The 16,048-nt window shown below is 43.4% G+C and overlaps 1 long non-coding RNA gene across 1 annotated transcript; it reads right to left on the bottom strand.

Moving 5' to 3' along the window:
* Positions 1-393: 393 nt before the first annotated feature.
* On the bottom strand, positions 394-14,833 carry LOC310881152. Its single transcript, XR_014572142.1, has 2 exons — positions 3,379-14,833; positions 394-3,217 (listed from the first exon to the last, which is right to left on the bottom strand). It is a non-coding gene; the product is annotated as an uncharacterized lncRNA (long non-coding RNA).
* Between the last annotated feature and the right edge of the window lie 1,215 nt (positions 14,834-16,048).

Here is a 16,048-nt window from a genome sequence, read left to right as displayed (position 1 = left end):
ATATGCTTTGAGCACAATGAGGTGTACGGTATAACTTATACATGCATGAGATTATTGCTAGCTTTTTCATGTAGTGGGTTGGGGATTTTAGGTTTAGGCATTTTGAAAAGAAAATAACATATCGTTTTGACTATTTTTACCACTCAGAAAGGCATAAAGCCATCATTTAATTTCTTTTATGTATTTTCCACATATATTAGTCTGTGCTGTTCCATTAGATAAGACTAACCATGATTTGCTAATGAGAATTACTGTATTCCTGGAGACAAACCAAGAGTATTTTTAACAAGAGGACAAACTAACGAGACCACCAACAGGAGACATGGTCACATTAAATATTGCTATTAATTTACAGACATTTTGCAAAGATTAGACATTGTAAAACCAGTACTCTTTCCAAGTAGGATAAGTATCACTGAAATTATATTTAATTGTCCACTCTAGACTTTTATGTCATTCAGTATGTCTAGCCATGCTATTAGTGACTTACGTAAGGAAAAGCCTGCTGTGACCTTACAATACACAAACCTCTAGACAAGACCCTCTCCATCCTTCTCTCAGGACAGTCTGTTGTGCAGGAATAAAGGCTTAGCATAAAAGAAAATTACTTTTAGCTGTACCAATGGGGGGTGTGCGGGGGGTGGAAGCCTATTTCTGTGTGTAAAAGAGCCCTTGAGGCTGATGGTCTTGGAGTGGCTGCATGGGTCTGGTGGCATGGGATCCCTTGAGCTCTGCATCTGACCTACTTTTGAGAAAGCTGTGAACTGCCTTTGTGGAAATGGACCTGCTCTGAGGCTAGGAGGTCTCGGAAAGAGTACTGATGGGAATTAAAATGCTTCCTTTAAAATAATTAAATCCAAGGTTTAGCAGCAACTGCAAAATGGGTTAATTCCCAATTGGAGTTGCCTCTCGGTTGCCTGACCTCTTGAGAGCTGATCTGCAGAGCTTCCCCCGAACTGCACTGAATGAACTCCTGATGGCTTTTCTCCTCCAGCAGGATTAAAACTGCTGTCCCCAAATAAAAGCTGTCTTTTTCATGTAACAAGTGAGGTAGCAAGACTCACTTGTGTGGGAAAGCATGCTGGTCAGATGACTCATCACCCTGGTTCGTGAAAATGATCCCTGAGGCCTGCTTACAAATGCTAAGCAATGACAAGCGCACCTGTCTGAAGCAAAATGACCACCAGAACCCTGAGGCATGCCTAAGAGTGAGACCTCAGGGTCACAGCTGGTCCCTGAGCAAAAAGCTTCGCCCTCTGTGTCCCTGTCCTTGGGGGGAGGTGCTGAAATGAAAGCTGTTCCCCAGACTGTTATGTTTTCCAGCTCTCATCTGTGTGGGTAACACCTGTGAATGCGTACAGGAGTTGCTGATGGCCAGCACTGTAACAGCAGCACCCACCCAGTAACAATCTGCAGCCTGCAGCTGCCCGGCTTATGTGCATGGGGGCCCCAGCCTGCACACGCTTGCATGTGGACGTCTCCAACAGCAGCTCCGTATCGATGAGCTCGTGTGTGCAGTGAGCTCCATGTACACAATGAATCCCACGTGTGTCCCTGTCACTCTTCCCTGACAGTGGCAGGGTCTGATTATTTGCATGAGTGGAAAACCCTCGTCCTTGTATGCTATGGAAGAGCCTGGTCTGGTATCTGTTTCTCTGCAGAGAGTTGAGCTGCTCAGAATGGGATGCATGTTTCTGGGGTGCTTGTGCCTTGCTGCTTTTCCTCACCTGCATCTCACCTGAGTTACAGCCAATGTGCCCTTCTGATGCAGAAAATTTCCCTTTTCCTCTGGGCAGCGGCTGGCAGGCTGGGTGCCCTGTCCGTGGGGGGAGCAAGAGCCCAGTGTCCACCCGGGGCTGGGAGCAAGAATAGAACGGTGTGAGTGCGTCCCCAGCATGGCTCACTCAAGGCAGCAAGCCTGCAGCTGCAGTCATGATGTGCACAAGCAAAGAGAGCAAAGTTGCTGTGAGCACAAGTTATAAATATCAGAGAATCACAGAATGGTTGAAGTTGGAAAGGATCTCTAGAGTTCATGTGGTCCAACAGGTAAACTCAATATTTTTTGAAGGACAAAGTTTGCTTTATGTAATTGCTGATAAGTAGCAGCACTGTGTTAGTTCCTTGTGTCTGACTAGAGGCAGGCCTGTTCTCTCTGGCTGATTACCTGGATAAAGCACGGAGCTTTAGCAGGAAAGACAATGAAAGCACCTGAAATGCCCAAGATGCTCTCTGCAAAGCCTCATGGATGCATGCTATAACAAGAAAATTCCAGCGATCCTCCAGCTCAAGAAATACTGATAGGATCTCCCTGCAGAAACTGCTGTTGTCATTCATCCATCACCTGATAGCATTTTGCTAACAAAATACTAATTCTCCTCCTCCAGGTGAGGAGCCCAGAGCATGTGAGAGGGGGTGGGTGAGCAGGGTCACCAGCAACCTCGAGGGGAGCTGACCTGGCCACAGGGCTCAGCACAGCTTGGAAAGACTGAGTCTGTTTTGACTGGGAAGGAAATTACAAGACATACTAGAGGTCTAAAAACGTGAAGGAAAAGGGAATACAGCAACAGGAGCAAGGGGGTATTCAGTGAAAGGTGAAGTTGTGCAGGGAGAGAAGGGACTTTTGTATTGCTCCAGTTAGGCATCACGTTCACGGGTGTGCACTGCCTGTGTCCCGGGATGCTCCCTGTCTGGCACAGCACCAGCTCCCAGGTCGTATTTCAGAGGGTGCTGATGATGTGGGATTGCTGATAGTCATGTCCGCAGTGCTTGGGAGGGTGGCAGCTGTGCTCAGTCGCAGGGGCACAGAGGACAGGCTGTGGTCCCAGTATATGACTGGGAGCGGAGCACTCTGGTTCCTTTGGGTCTTTGCATTTGCTGTGGTTGTGACTGTCAAAATCCATGTCATAATGAGGTTGTCATACAGAACAAAAAGTGGTATTAAATAAAACTAATAAATGTCAAAATCCATGTAAGAGATGAAGATTAGTCATTACTTACACGCAGCATAGCACCCCCAGAACTGTAATTTCCAGTTTTGTCTTCTCTGGCTGGCCACAGGTATGAATTCATTCAAATAGCAAGCAAAGAATTAAGTGTTAATTTAACAATAACAAAAACAACAAAAACTACTAAGGAATTAGACTAGATTCTTAAATTAAATACAAACCTGTAACAAGGCTCCTCCTGAATGTCCTTACACTTTCTCCTTGACAATTCTCTGCAGTAATAAAACAAAATGCTATCAGGTGTCTGGCAAAGTGCTAAAGCAGTATCCCCTCGCAGCAGGATAGAATTGTGCTGATTTTTATAATGTTTTTGTTTTCTGAATAAAGTTGAAAATTTCAGTTTGACTTCTTGCTTATGCTGCAGTTGTTTTACCCAGCGTGGCTCAAGCCAGGAACAGCTGAAACTGCTGGCACGAGGAGGTGGGTTCCAGGCATGGCCTGGGCTGAACGTCATCCTGCTTCAGCCACAAAGGCTATACTCAGCAGCAAGGTATTGAGGCTTGCCTATCAAATTTTAAATAGAGCTCTGGTTTTAAAAGGCCTTTCTCTAAAGGAGCATCCGATCATGCTCCATAATTAAAGATCGCAGTCCAGCCGTCTCTGCTTGCAGAGGGGGAAGACAGCCCCGTGCGCCTCTACTCACTCCTCTCCTATCTTCCTGCCTTGGCAGGGAGACTTCAGAGACCTGTCACAAAGGAGATAAAGACAGAAGCAAATTAAGATTTAGGAATTTCTTCTGGGACTTTTCTAGGCAAAAGGAGGTCTTTAATTGGTTTTCTATTCTGTAGCAGCCAAAGGTCTTTAATTAGGTTTTACATCTTTCTCTGCTACTGCTTTCCTTTTCTGTGTTCACCCACTGTGATTTGGGCTTCTTTAAACAAATAATTTAACATTTGTCTTTGTTTTTAAAAAAAATCACACTGCTGGCTGATTTCATGTAGTCACTAAAAATAGCAAATGAATTGTTGAAACTTAAGCCTGTTAAAGACAATATTTTAGTCGGATGGATTTAGCTATTATATTTAGATTATCTGATAAATATAGTACTAAAAGCCTCCGAGCTTTATTCTTTTTTGTTTGTTTGTTTTGTTTTCCTTGTGTTCTTTAGTTAGTGAACTGTCTTTAAAGTTTTCAGTTGGAGTTCATAATACCTACTCACTTTCCCAATTCAAATTTATTTATTTTTTTAATAACTTTACAAATAACCTGCCTTGCAAAACTCTGCTGTGGCATTGACAGCTTACTGAGTTAATTTTGGCACATGTGAAACTCAGATGCCATCCAACCTCATTGATTTCACAGCCTTTTCTTCTGGTCAATGGAAGCAGGATCCCACCTGTATGGCCAGGAGAGGTCTGTGAAGGGACCTTTCTTTAAAAAAAAAAAAAATCTATAATATTTATTTATTTATTTAATGCAGCCCCAGCTCTACAGAGCTATGATAGACCAGTCCAACAGATGCAGGCTTTGGTCCAGTCAGGCCTGTAGATGACCACCACTATTCGTTCTCTGTATCTCGTGCCTGGGGCAATGCAGCCTTCAGGAAGCAGGAGGTGAGCCCTGACACCTTTCAGAGTCAGTGAAAGCGGTCCTTGGAAGACAGGGCCTTCCCTGTCTCAGGAAGATTAGGAATTGAACCAAAATTGCTTCAATACTCTGGTAATAGTCCACGTGGTGGATTATTATTCATGTCCAGACAGTAGACTTGTTAAAAACAAACAAAAGAAGTGAGGAGTCATGCTGTCATTCACCTTAATGTCAATAAAGAAACACTTAGGACTAAATTATTTCCTGGGTATTTCCATTGATTTAACTGGAATTACTAAGATTGATTGTTGCCGTGTTATACTGCAGATTGTTGTGAAAAAACTTTATCAGTAGGTATGGAGATTTTTCTCTGTATAATGATTTACTCTATCATCAAAAATTGTTTTTACACCCAAAACCTGCAGTGGTTTTGGAAGTCACATTTATCCCTGTACTCACACTTGCATTTGGATGACACAGTGATGCATCTCAGCAGTGCAGTTGTTCTTAGTCATCGTGGTACAGGCAGAAAACGGGGGAGAATGCATGGGTGGTGACAAGCCCAGAGGAGATGCTGGGGGACAGCACTGTCTGATGATGTGCATCACGCCCTGCCTGGGGGAACATCACTTGTCTCCAGCCAGAGGATGCTGCATCAACCTGGGCAAAGGCACAGCTGCCAGCACCTCTCTGGTGCCAGCCACAGACATCGCTGGTGCTGTTTTCCTCCCAGCAACCAGCGGTGCCATTTTGGTAACTCTTCCAGTCCCCCCTGCTTGTACAAAACCATAAGGACCTTTGGTCGTGGGTCCCCTGTGCTGCACATGTATCCCCTGTATCTGTGCAGTTCCCAGATGTGCAAGGCAGGAGGTTAATCCTGATTACAATAAGGGCTTATGCTAATAAATAAATTATAATATAAGGGCTTTATCCAGGGGAAGGGAAAAACCTAGATGTGTGGTCAAATCACATTAGTTCCGCCATTTAAAATTATTATTGTTATATCTGTATGCAGAGAGGTTGCTGTTTTTGCTGGTAATCACCAGAAAGAAAGCCCCATTTGCATGAATCTGGGTGCTGTAGGCTCTGAAGGGAGATTCTGCTGCTGCTGGCTTGTGGAGTGGCCAGGTCCTCTTGCATTAACACTAATTGATGCTAAGTAGAATAGTAAATTGCTGTTCGTTAGTCAACAGCTGCAGCCATACAGTTTGTTCCAGCTGCTCCCAGGGTTCTGTTCCCTGTGCTTTCTGCTGGGTTTTTCTTTCAAGACATCCCTAGCTCAGTGCTGCTCCCTGCAATGGGGGCAGACCTGTGTCCCCGCTGCTGCCCCAAGCCTCTCCCTTGGGACTGCTCTGAAGTTCAAAGTAATTAACTGGGCAGGTAGATTTCCTCAGACAAAGTTAACAAATTCGGTGCACTGAGAAATCAGGGAGTTTTGCTTTCTATACTGGGAAGTGTTTCTAGAAGAGTGGATGCTCAGCAAAATCTGTTGCTCAATGCTGACTCTACAGCTGGTCCAAAATAACAGTAATTTTTTTCCATAGATATTTATAAAACTTTCTTTGTGATTAAGAATCCTTTGGAAATACTTCCATTAGTTTCTGTTTATGTGCTGCCTTCTAATATTTCTTCCTTTTGGCCTTCTTTGAAGATCATGGTGTTTTCAGTTTAAAAATTCAATGTGAGAGACTGAAAAATGTCACCTTTTTTTTTTTTTTTCCGTGTAAACTGCAGTTTCTGATGAGCAGAACCCCTCTATCAGATGTGTGCATCAGTGAGAGGGGCTGGGTGGCTCTGCCTGCCCCTGGAGGAGCTGGCGGTACCAGTTGCCCCAGCAAGCTTGCACCTGAGGTTTGGTCCTTGACCCACGGCTTATTGGGGTGCAGAGATGTCTCAGCTCTTAATAAGCCACTGTTTGTCTCAGCAGACACTATCAGGTAAATGGAGTGTGAAGGCATAATGACTCTGGCATAAATGGGAGAACATTAAAATTAATGCAGTTTGTTGATGTAATTGGTATCTCGTTAGGGTGAGTGCTCAGCTTGCCTCTCTGCAGTGCCATGGTCTGGAAGCTGACCTGGCCAGGACTTCCCGGTGCTGGTTCCCAGGGCTGGCAGGCTCAGCCCTGGGGTGCCTGTCCTGGCACCCAGCCCTCCTGCCACTCATGCTCCCCTGCACCTCACTAGTCCTGGCTGAGCTGAGGAAATCCTACAACCATTGCAGCTGGCTCTGCACCAGCTGAGTCTTTGCTGGTACTTGCTATGGAGTAGAGCCCTTGCAGACACAAGCTTCAGCAGCTGGAGTTATAAAATGCCTTTTTTCCTCCACTGCTTCATTATTTAGACATGAAATTTTTCTCAGAGGCAAATGGGAGCAGCTCATGCTCCGTGTCCTGCACATCTACTTGCACAGAGGAGTTCAAATACCATCTGGGCCCCCAGGCTCAGCACAGCACAGGCAGCAGAGATAAGCCAGTGATACACCAACTGCGCTGGGCAGGTTAGCATGGCGTCAGTGTGGATAATAAATGCTAAGTCACATGCTTTGAAGGCACTTCAGAGGCAATACTGATGGCTCTTCAAGAGGGATGATATTGGTGGAGTGGCTTTTGATTTGTTCCTGGCCCAAATGTCTATCCTCTTCAGCATGGTGGTAGAAATTGCTTCATTATAAACTATTTCACAGCAGCAGACCTCAAAAGTTTCTGAATTAGAAGCAAATTGCATCGTTGATTACAGTTTTTTCAGATCTCCATTCTTTAGGAGATGAAATGTTTTTTTTTATTACTTCCCTTCCCAGGGGTATGGGACAGTAATTACCAGCCTAATGCAGGGCAGAGGTGAGCCGTGTCTCTTTGCAGTATGCTCTGCTCTTTAGTGCTCTTAGTCCCTCTGATATCACCACCTTTTCTCTGGCTCTCAGGCTGACAATTTTGACGCTTAAAAATAAAAAATAGAAAAGCAAGTCCTAATTGTACAGTGCAGTTCTACACAGGTTTAATCTTACGTCTTGCTCTGTAAGACAACTACTGCCTTGAACACGAGTCTGACATGTTCCTTGAACATCACAACTGCTTCTTGGACTGGTGGACCTTAACAGACATCATGAACAGGATTGCCTCCACTGGTAACGTCTGTGCTCTGAGAAGTCCCCTGCCAGCACAGCCAGCTAGCAAGCCCCACAGAGCTGGTTCCTGCTGTTAATTCCCAACTGCTTCACCTCAGAGCACTGAATCCCACGGGGAGATTTCACTGACTGCTACACTCTGGACAGATGAGGACAAGTGTATTTCCTGGGTCCAGCAAGGTAGTTTTCTTACAGGTGAAAACACATTTTATTCCATTTTCCACTTGTTTTTAACCTGTTGTATTGCAGATGCTTATTATGTTCAGATAGATCAACAGAGATGCTGTTCCCCTAATTAGATTTATCACAAATGTCCAGCCTCCCAGGTATTGACAATTAAAAAGTGTTCTTTGGGTGAAGATAATTGTCCAATATGGGTACATCAATAAAGCAATAGAGTGATTAACAAATACTGAAAACATATGGATAAATCTGAAGCTGTCTAATCGGGTGTTCTCATGGTGACCAAGCAAATAATAAGGTTAGTCAGAGGACAGATTCATCACCATTGTGAAACCAAATTGTGTTTTATAGGATTGTGTGATTGAAAGATTCTTACAGGCTGATCTGGCTGGAGGCCAATGAGATATGATTGAAGGTATTTAGGGGACTGCAGCTTCTTTGCTGCAGCCTGCAATAATTACTTTGAGCAAGAAGGTTAGTCAATACCTGAAAGCATCCCTTGCTCATATTGCCTGTAATTCATCTAATCTCATAGGTACATCTCTCAAAGTTTGTTTTTTTTTTTTTTTCTTTTTTTTTTCTCTGCATTGTGATGGAGAAACAGCAGAAAAATATGCTTTAACAGAAGTTTGCATTGATTCTTGCACCAGAGAACTGCTGAGGTGGTGTTGGCTGTGCTGTGCAACCACTGCCAGCCATGGAAGAGCAGTCTGGGCTATTTGGGTGAGGTAGCATGGACCAGGATTAGGAAAAAGAAAGCTAACTAGGAGTCCTACTTTAACAGGTCTCCCCATGCAAAACTAACCATTGTGTCTAAGCAGCATGAAATTGCAGTCAGTCTTGCAAGTTTGTTTTGTAATTAGCTACTTTGTATGATGCTGTACCAGGTCCCCTTGGCCCCTAGGAAGCTGGGCTGTGTGTATTTTTCTTTAGAGCTTTTTTCTCTTCTGCACCTCCCTGTTTAAAATGTTCCTGTGTCTAGCCACATATCTCGTGACCTTTTCCCATGCTTAAATCCATAAGATTTCTTCTCTAACCTCCTGGCGCAAATGAGAAGCCTAAAGAAGCATGGCCATGCAGTTTGTCTGATCCCAAGCTTTCCCGGTCAGGAAACTGGGAGGTGATTTCTGGTATCAACTAATTCTTGCTGTCGTCTCTGCCTCATTTTGTTCCTTGCCACATGGTTACAAGTAGGTTGCTATTGTTTTAGGCTTCTGTTTGGAAGTATCAGTTCCACAGCTAATTATGTATGAAATCAGACTGTTTTTAAAACACTTTGAAGTTTTTACAAGCGTGACTTAGAGTAAGAATAATAAGGAAATAGACGAATATTTCCCCTCACTTTGAAGTTACTAAAACCACATCTAATTACAAAGTGATTAAGACTGAGTCACCACAATTGTGCCTCTTCTGAACACAGTTTTCAAGCAATATTAATACTCTTAAGTGTAAAATATTTCATAAATAGGAATGCAGAAGCTGTGAGGTTAGACTGCAGTCTGAATTTTATGCTGAACTCCAACTCAGTGAGTGACAGCATTACATAAAACATCAAAGCCATTCTGTGTGCTGCATGGAAGAAAGACCTACCTGCTTAAAAAAGCAAAATCAATGATAGAAGACATTGCTTAGTTGTCTGTTTCTTCAACTTTTCCTAGTCTTTTTTTAATAATCATTTATTTATAAGCTGCAGAATTAATGCCTGAGCTGCTTTAAAATGAGGGCCTAGGGATACTCCAAGGTTAACAATTGTATTTTTATTTTCATAGAGTTCTATTTCAGTTATTAAAAGCTATTGCAGCCAGTGATAACAGTTACCCATAACAACAGATAATTGAATAGATTTAATGGAGCCTTGATTTTAAAATACTTTCTTTGAATGACAATGTGCAAAGTTAAATAAATGATGGATGAGCAAGACTAAATGGAACAGAACTCTAATCCACCTTACGTAGTATTAGAGACATTAATAGAATTCTAAAATACCTGTAGTTAAAGGCTATGTCATGGTCAAGGAGAACATGGATGCCACTTGCAAATGTTATGTTCAGGGTCTGGGCACAGTTTTACGTAGATCAGGAGCCCCTGAGCAGCATAAATTTGGAAGATAAACGCCTGAACACTTGCCTGATGGACTTGTCCATCCACCCTCCTGTCCACTGGGCACTCAGTGTTACAGCAGCTGTGTGTCTTATGATGGCCATCTTAGGAACATGGATGAAGTTTCTTCAGAAATCCTCAGGTCATCTTTTTTAAAGCCCTTCAGGTGTGAAGAGAGCAGCTGGGACAAGCCACTCTTTACTCCACTGCCAATTTAAGCAAAGGCTCTCAGTATCATTTTAGAAATGACACAAGGTTGGTGAACTTTGCAGTGCTTCAAAACTGTTATAAAGAGATACCAGAAGGTCATTTAGGGACTTACAAATCTAAGAAATGTTAGTTAATGCTTGCTCCACGTGTACAAGTCCAGCTGAGGGAAGAAGCCTGGTGAGCACTGCTGTCTTCCCATAAAGCGAGCATAACTCAGTTTGCAGTGGTGCCTGAGATGACATACTTGTCCTGTGTTGTTATTCTCATTTCAGGGAAGTTGGTTCTCTCTTCTAGCTCTGGCAGGAGATACTATAGGAAAATATGCAATCTCTTCAAGTCAGATTTGTCCTTCCTAGTGTTAGACAGTGGGCCAGTGCTCAGTAGGAACAAATCAGAGCAATTTGCAGAGTACAATGGTTAGTTGTTCCTGTTACCTAACAGACCAGAAGAAAATAGTATCAAAATGATAATATGTTTAATAAAAAGTCGCAAGTCTGCCCTGATGTGATTATGCACTGTTAAAATAAAATGAGTGCAGTCACTTCCCAACGTTTTCAACAGAAAGCCTCAAAGAAGAAAAAGTTAGGAGTGAGGCCAGAAATGCTGGAGCTGGAGGATTCTAAAAAGGGAGTGATATTGCAAAGCAAGATGCTCAGAGCGATCTGAAACCCAAGAAGAGGCCATGGTGTAATGCATTTGGAGCTTTTTGTCCAAGACATAGAGCTGCTACTGGCAGGAGCCCTGTGTCTTTGTCCCAACTCCAGAAGCTCGATATCCATCACTCTGCAGGATGATCACAGGCTTGATGTGATCCAGGGACACTGCTGGACAAATGCTTTCTAAAAGGTTTGTCTTTTTGAGCACACCTAAATATTTTTGTGTAGGATTGACTTCAATCAGAAAAAGAAATATATCCTATTTGTTCTCCCTCCTGACACAGCTTTTCTCCTAGGCAAAACAGGGGCATCCACAGGGGTGTAAGTTGAGGCTGTTTTTTTCAGACCACCTTGTTAAGGATTTAGTCCAGATCCATTATGCTTCTGCATTGAGTCATCTGGATTAAGGATAAGGACTGTTTTCAGCCACCAGACTAGGATGATAAACAAGTCTCATCAGACATTTTTCAGGGCCATAGGTTAATAAGACTGTAAATCTAAGGGTAATTTTCCTGAAAGCCACAATGAAGTCATAGTCTTTGGGATAAAATGTCAGCTTTATTGTTCCAACATTATTTATCTTAGAAACACAGTTATAGGTAATTTGTGAATTGTGTGGAAACATGAACTCATGCATAATAATCTTAATGGAGCTTGTTTACATCTTCTTCTTGTGCATAATTAGTAAAACATATGATCCAAGTTGTTCTCCTCATTTAGAGCCCTGTTTTGGCTGGTTGATGTAGTGGAATCGGTGTTGCCAAGAGCTATACTGGGTAATGTTTTCTGATGGATTTAGTGTGTGATATCCGTGCACAGCAGTAGGATCTGTAAATTTATGACAAAAAGATCAGGGCTATCATAAAGAGTAATATCTGCTGGAAATGAAAACTGCAATTCCAGCACTTGGCATTTCCTCCATGTCATGCACAAGTGAGTGTCATCAACTGTGTCTCATATAAAAGCTTGACATTAAGTGACTGACAATATCATGGCCCTGAGATTGTGCCTTCTAATTGCATATGCAGAGTGAATAATTTTAGTTCAATTAGGTGTTGCTGGCTGGACAAACAGTAGCACAATGTGTGCCTGCACTAAATATTGTTATTAAATTCTTTCATGTCCTTAGTTACTGACACTTGGTTATTGGAAATCAGTATTTTGGGATGGTCTTTTTTTTTTTTTTCTTTTTCTTTTTTCCTGGCATTATTTTACACTATCTGGCTAAATTAGAAATGGCAGTAGATGTTATTTGATGTCTTTCTACACAATTCATAGGAAAGTCAGCATTGTTTATGTCACTGTGTTAAGATACTAGTTCTGGGTTGATCAAATGTTTGTTGCCAATTATAATTTTTGGAACTTTTACCTTTTTGCTGCTTTCAAAACAGTTCTTACTCATGCAGATGTAATAAGTTTCTGAGAAACTGTTTATGTAGCCTGCTCCAACAGGAGACTTGCGGATAGATCATTTCAATGAGTTACCTCTCCCCTCTTCACTCTTCATCACGTTGTGATGTGTAATTTTGCTTACTAATTATGTTGCTTGCTCCTGTATTGGATTTATTAAGCTCTTTTACCAGCAAAAATAGGTAGGATTGAATAACCCAGGTGGATGAGCTCTCCCAGAAAACCCCAGTGAGTGACCTGCCCTCTGCATGGCCATTGCCAGTGCAGGTACCCAGCCCCTGTGCAGCCCCTTCCATACTCTGCCACCCCTCCTGCTGCCCCCAGGGCTCTCCTGCTCCTGCCTTCCCTTCCTTGCCTGCTTTGCTCTGCAAGAGCCGGAGGCTATCCCACCCGAGCGTGTGGTATAGAGCCCATGCTTCTCAACAGGGATTTTAGCTCCATTTTGGCTTGTTGTGGGTGGATTTTCTCATTATTTCCCTAGCCCCTGGCATAAATGGTAGGATGGAAAAGGAGGTCTGGGCAACAGATATTTGCCTGTTGAAAGTGCTGCTGGAAAGGGAAACTCTGGCAGCAGGAGTCTATGTGGACTAGATGAGGGGAGAGTACAGCTAGAAGGAAGGAGAGGATCAAACTTTCCAGACAGCAGGGTCACCCTGATCAAATCCCCATGCTCGGTCAAGCTGACTGCAGCCACTACCCCATCCTGGAGCTGGCGAGCACCTTCTGTGCTCAAGACAGAGCTGAGCCTCCAAACCAGAAATGCTGGGTCATGGCTGCTCCATCTCCAGCTCAGCCACATTGTTTTTATCTTGTCTGATACCTTCTTTCATTTTAGATGCGTTCCAGGACACAACACAGCAGCCTTTGGGTGAGAGCCCCATCCTTCTGCACGAAAGGTGATTGTGCTTCTCTCTGATACCTCTTCATGCTTTTACTCTGCTGCACAATCTCTCTCACTTGACTTTGATGCTGGCATCTTCAAGTAATGACTGCTCATTAGCACAGTGGAGCTGAACTTTAATTTTCCAAAATCAAAAGCTTTTTGTAGCTCTGCAGTGTGTATGATCTGTGCAGAAGGTGTATCTGTTCACAGGTATGCCTTACATGCAGCAAAGTCCCATGTGCATAGGCAGAGAAATTGTCAGGTTTTTCACATAAATGAGGTTGCTGCAAGTAGTTACTGAGTGCACAATGGAGCTCTTTCTGAAACTGAGTCTCATCTGAAACCTTTCTGAGTTTTTTTTGGTCCCACTAAGCCACAGCGTGCCCCCGTCCTGCAGCTCTGCTCCAGGTACTGCTTGGAGCAAGGATCTTAACTCCCTAGCTGGGCTCTGTAGCATTCCTGCACAATTTGAGTTGTTGATACTTTAATAGTTTCTGAAAAGAAAGAGAGAAAAAAAAAAAAAAAGGTTTTCCTGGGTATTTAATATGTGAGGCCAAATTTTCTCCGGTGAGGTGCAGTACAATTAGGGCTACTCTGACATGACTGGGATATGAGGGTGGAATTTTCTTGGTTTGGTTCCTGATGCTGCATCGTGGTGCCACAGACCCTGTCCCTGACCATCTCCTCTCATCACATCTGGCACCTGAATCACATGGGACTGCTCTGGGGCTGTCGTACCGCAGGCACTCAAAGGCTCTGTCATCCAGCTCCACTTCCCCAGGCATCGTTGTGATCCCCACTGTGGGGACCTGTGGGCAAGTGTCCTGAAACAGGGAAAGTGACAAAGGGTAAACAGTGTGTGATTTTCATTCAGATGGATGTCTTAGGGCTGGTCCAGCACTGGCTCATCAATTCTGTTCCTTCATTAGCAGCATCCTGCTCCTCCCTGAAACTGTATGGGTCCTGCCCTGCACAGTATTTCAGAAGATGCCTGGCTGTTTCTTTGTGGCTGTTTTATTGCCCCAATTTTTTTTTCCTTTATTGCATCTGAAGTGTGCAATAAAAAGCAAAATGAAGGGGCCAATAAAGGAAAATGATCTTTCCTGGAATTTACCTGCTCTGTGGATGTTTCCAGAATTACTCGCACCTGAATGCTGCCTGTTCCCCTGCACCACTTGCCCAGTTACCTTCCACATGACACTCTCTAACTTGCCAAAACCTCTTTTCTGGGATTGCTTCCCTACCACTCCTGCTGTGTGATGTGCTGGAGGCCTGCCAGCAGATAGGACTTGGTTACAAATGCAGAGATACACGAACATTTGAATGCATTGCAGCCAAAGTACAGCCAATATTTCAGGTACTTTTGCATTTTTTTTTTCAGGCCATGCCAGTCAGTCTCAGCCCTTGCTGAAAACCTTGGCAATGTACTACTCATTCCTCAGCTGTCCATGTTGATATTTCAGGAAGCAGGCCTGGAGAATGCAGGGCTGATCTTTATGGTTTATGAATACAGCTCCTTCTAAATGCATGGATCATGAGTCAGCCCTGCTGCCAGTCCTCTGTGAAATTGAGAATCAGGAAAAATACCATGCAAACATGTAAGTAGAGCTGCCCTAACCCATACCCACATGGAGCTCTTCTTGGAGCACAGGTCTTCTGCATGTTCTCACCAGGTGTTGGTGAAATTCAGGGTTGTGCCTGGTCACTTGTCAATGGGGATGTGAAAGGCACAGTCCCAGCCTAATTGCCCTTCCCCTGCCAATTCCCATGAATCTGCTCCACAGGCATTAAAGAAAATTGACTGGGGATTTGTTAGCAGGCAAAGTGGTGTATCTTCCCCTGGCTTCAGTCCTGGAAACAACTGAGCAGTCTGGAGATTTCCAAAACCACTGCAGCGGGATGTGGCCATCCTAGCCAGAGACCTCTCAGGCAGGATTTGGAGTTCATCAGCTTTATCAGCCCGGAAAAAGGACACTCTCAGCATCCATAGACAGGCACCCCTTTCTTTCTTTTCAACACTGATGTGGGAGGCAGTAAATTATGAGTTTGCTATTGATTTTTCAGTTACAGCTCTTGCTTTGCTACTTATGCCATCTGCCAGGGTTGAAGGTACCTTGAAGGCATTTATTTTAAATCCTACTTCATAACCAGTAAAATATTAAAGGAGGGCAGGATAACCTTGTCAGACAAATTTGATACCAGTTTTCTGATTGTTTACTTTATAATAAGTTTACAAGCTTGGTTGATTAAAGTAAAAGGATTATAGGAGAGATTCTCCCACCTTGAGAAGGTTTCCTACTTTGAAAATAACAACATGAATTTATAATCATCAGCAGCATAATTTATACGCAGCTCTGCACTGGTGTAGAATAAGCTGATTTTAATGAAGCTAAATACAAGGTAAGGTACAAGGCAAAATAAATAGGGGCTGTGTTGTTAAGATGGTGTAATCTTTGCTTTAATGCGGAGTTTCAGAAGGGAATTTATGGTTTATGGTTGCCACCTGTTTTAGTGCTTGTGCTGGCCCTGGGTATCTAACTTGAGAGGGCTGATGGTTGGTGTCAGCTCAGTTAGGGCAAAAAAATGAGTTCATCTGTCTTGTCCATGCTGCAGAAGTGAGAGGTGGCCCTCAGCAGCATTGCCACTGCCACAGCACCCTCCTGCACCTCCTCAGGCTGTAACAGATGTAACTGCTTAATCCTAGGCTCTTCCTTTGCCCAAAGGTCATGTTCACCACGTGTTGTTTTTCTTTTCACTCTTGCAACCTCTTACAAAGCCTTATGTTGGGAGGAAAAGTTGTCTTTGTGCTAACACTCACCACTGTCAGTGGAGACTTAATTTGTGTTTTACAATGTGCAGCTCTCTGTTTCCTGGCTGCTCTAGGCATGACCCCATCCAAGCAGTGGTCAATACTTTTGGTGGGTAGAATTGGCAGTAATCTTATGTAG

This window comes from Anser anser, assembly GCF_964211835.1.
Source record: "Anser anser genome assembly, chromosome: 13".
Lineage (NCBI taxonomy): Eukaryota > Metazoa > Chordata > Aves > Anseriformes > Anatidae > Anser > Anser anser.
This window is presented reverse-complemented; position numbering and strand designations above follow the sequence as displayed.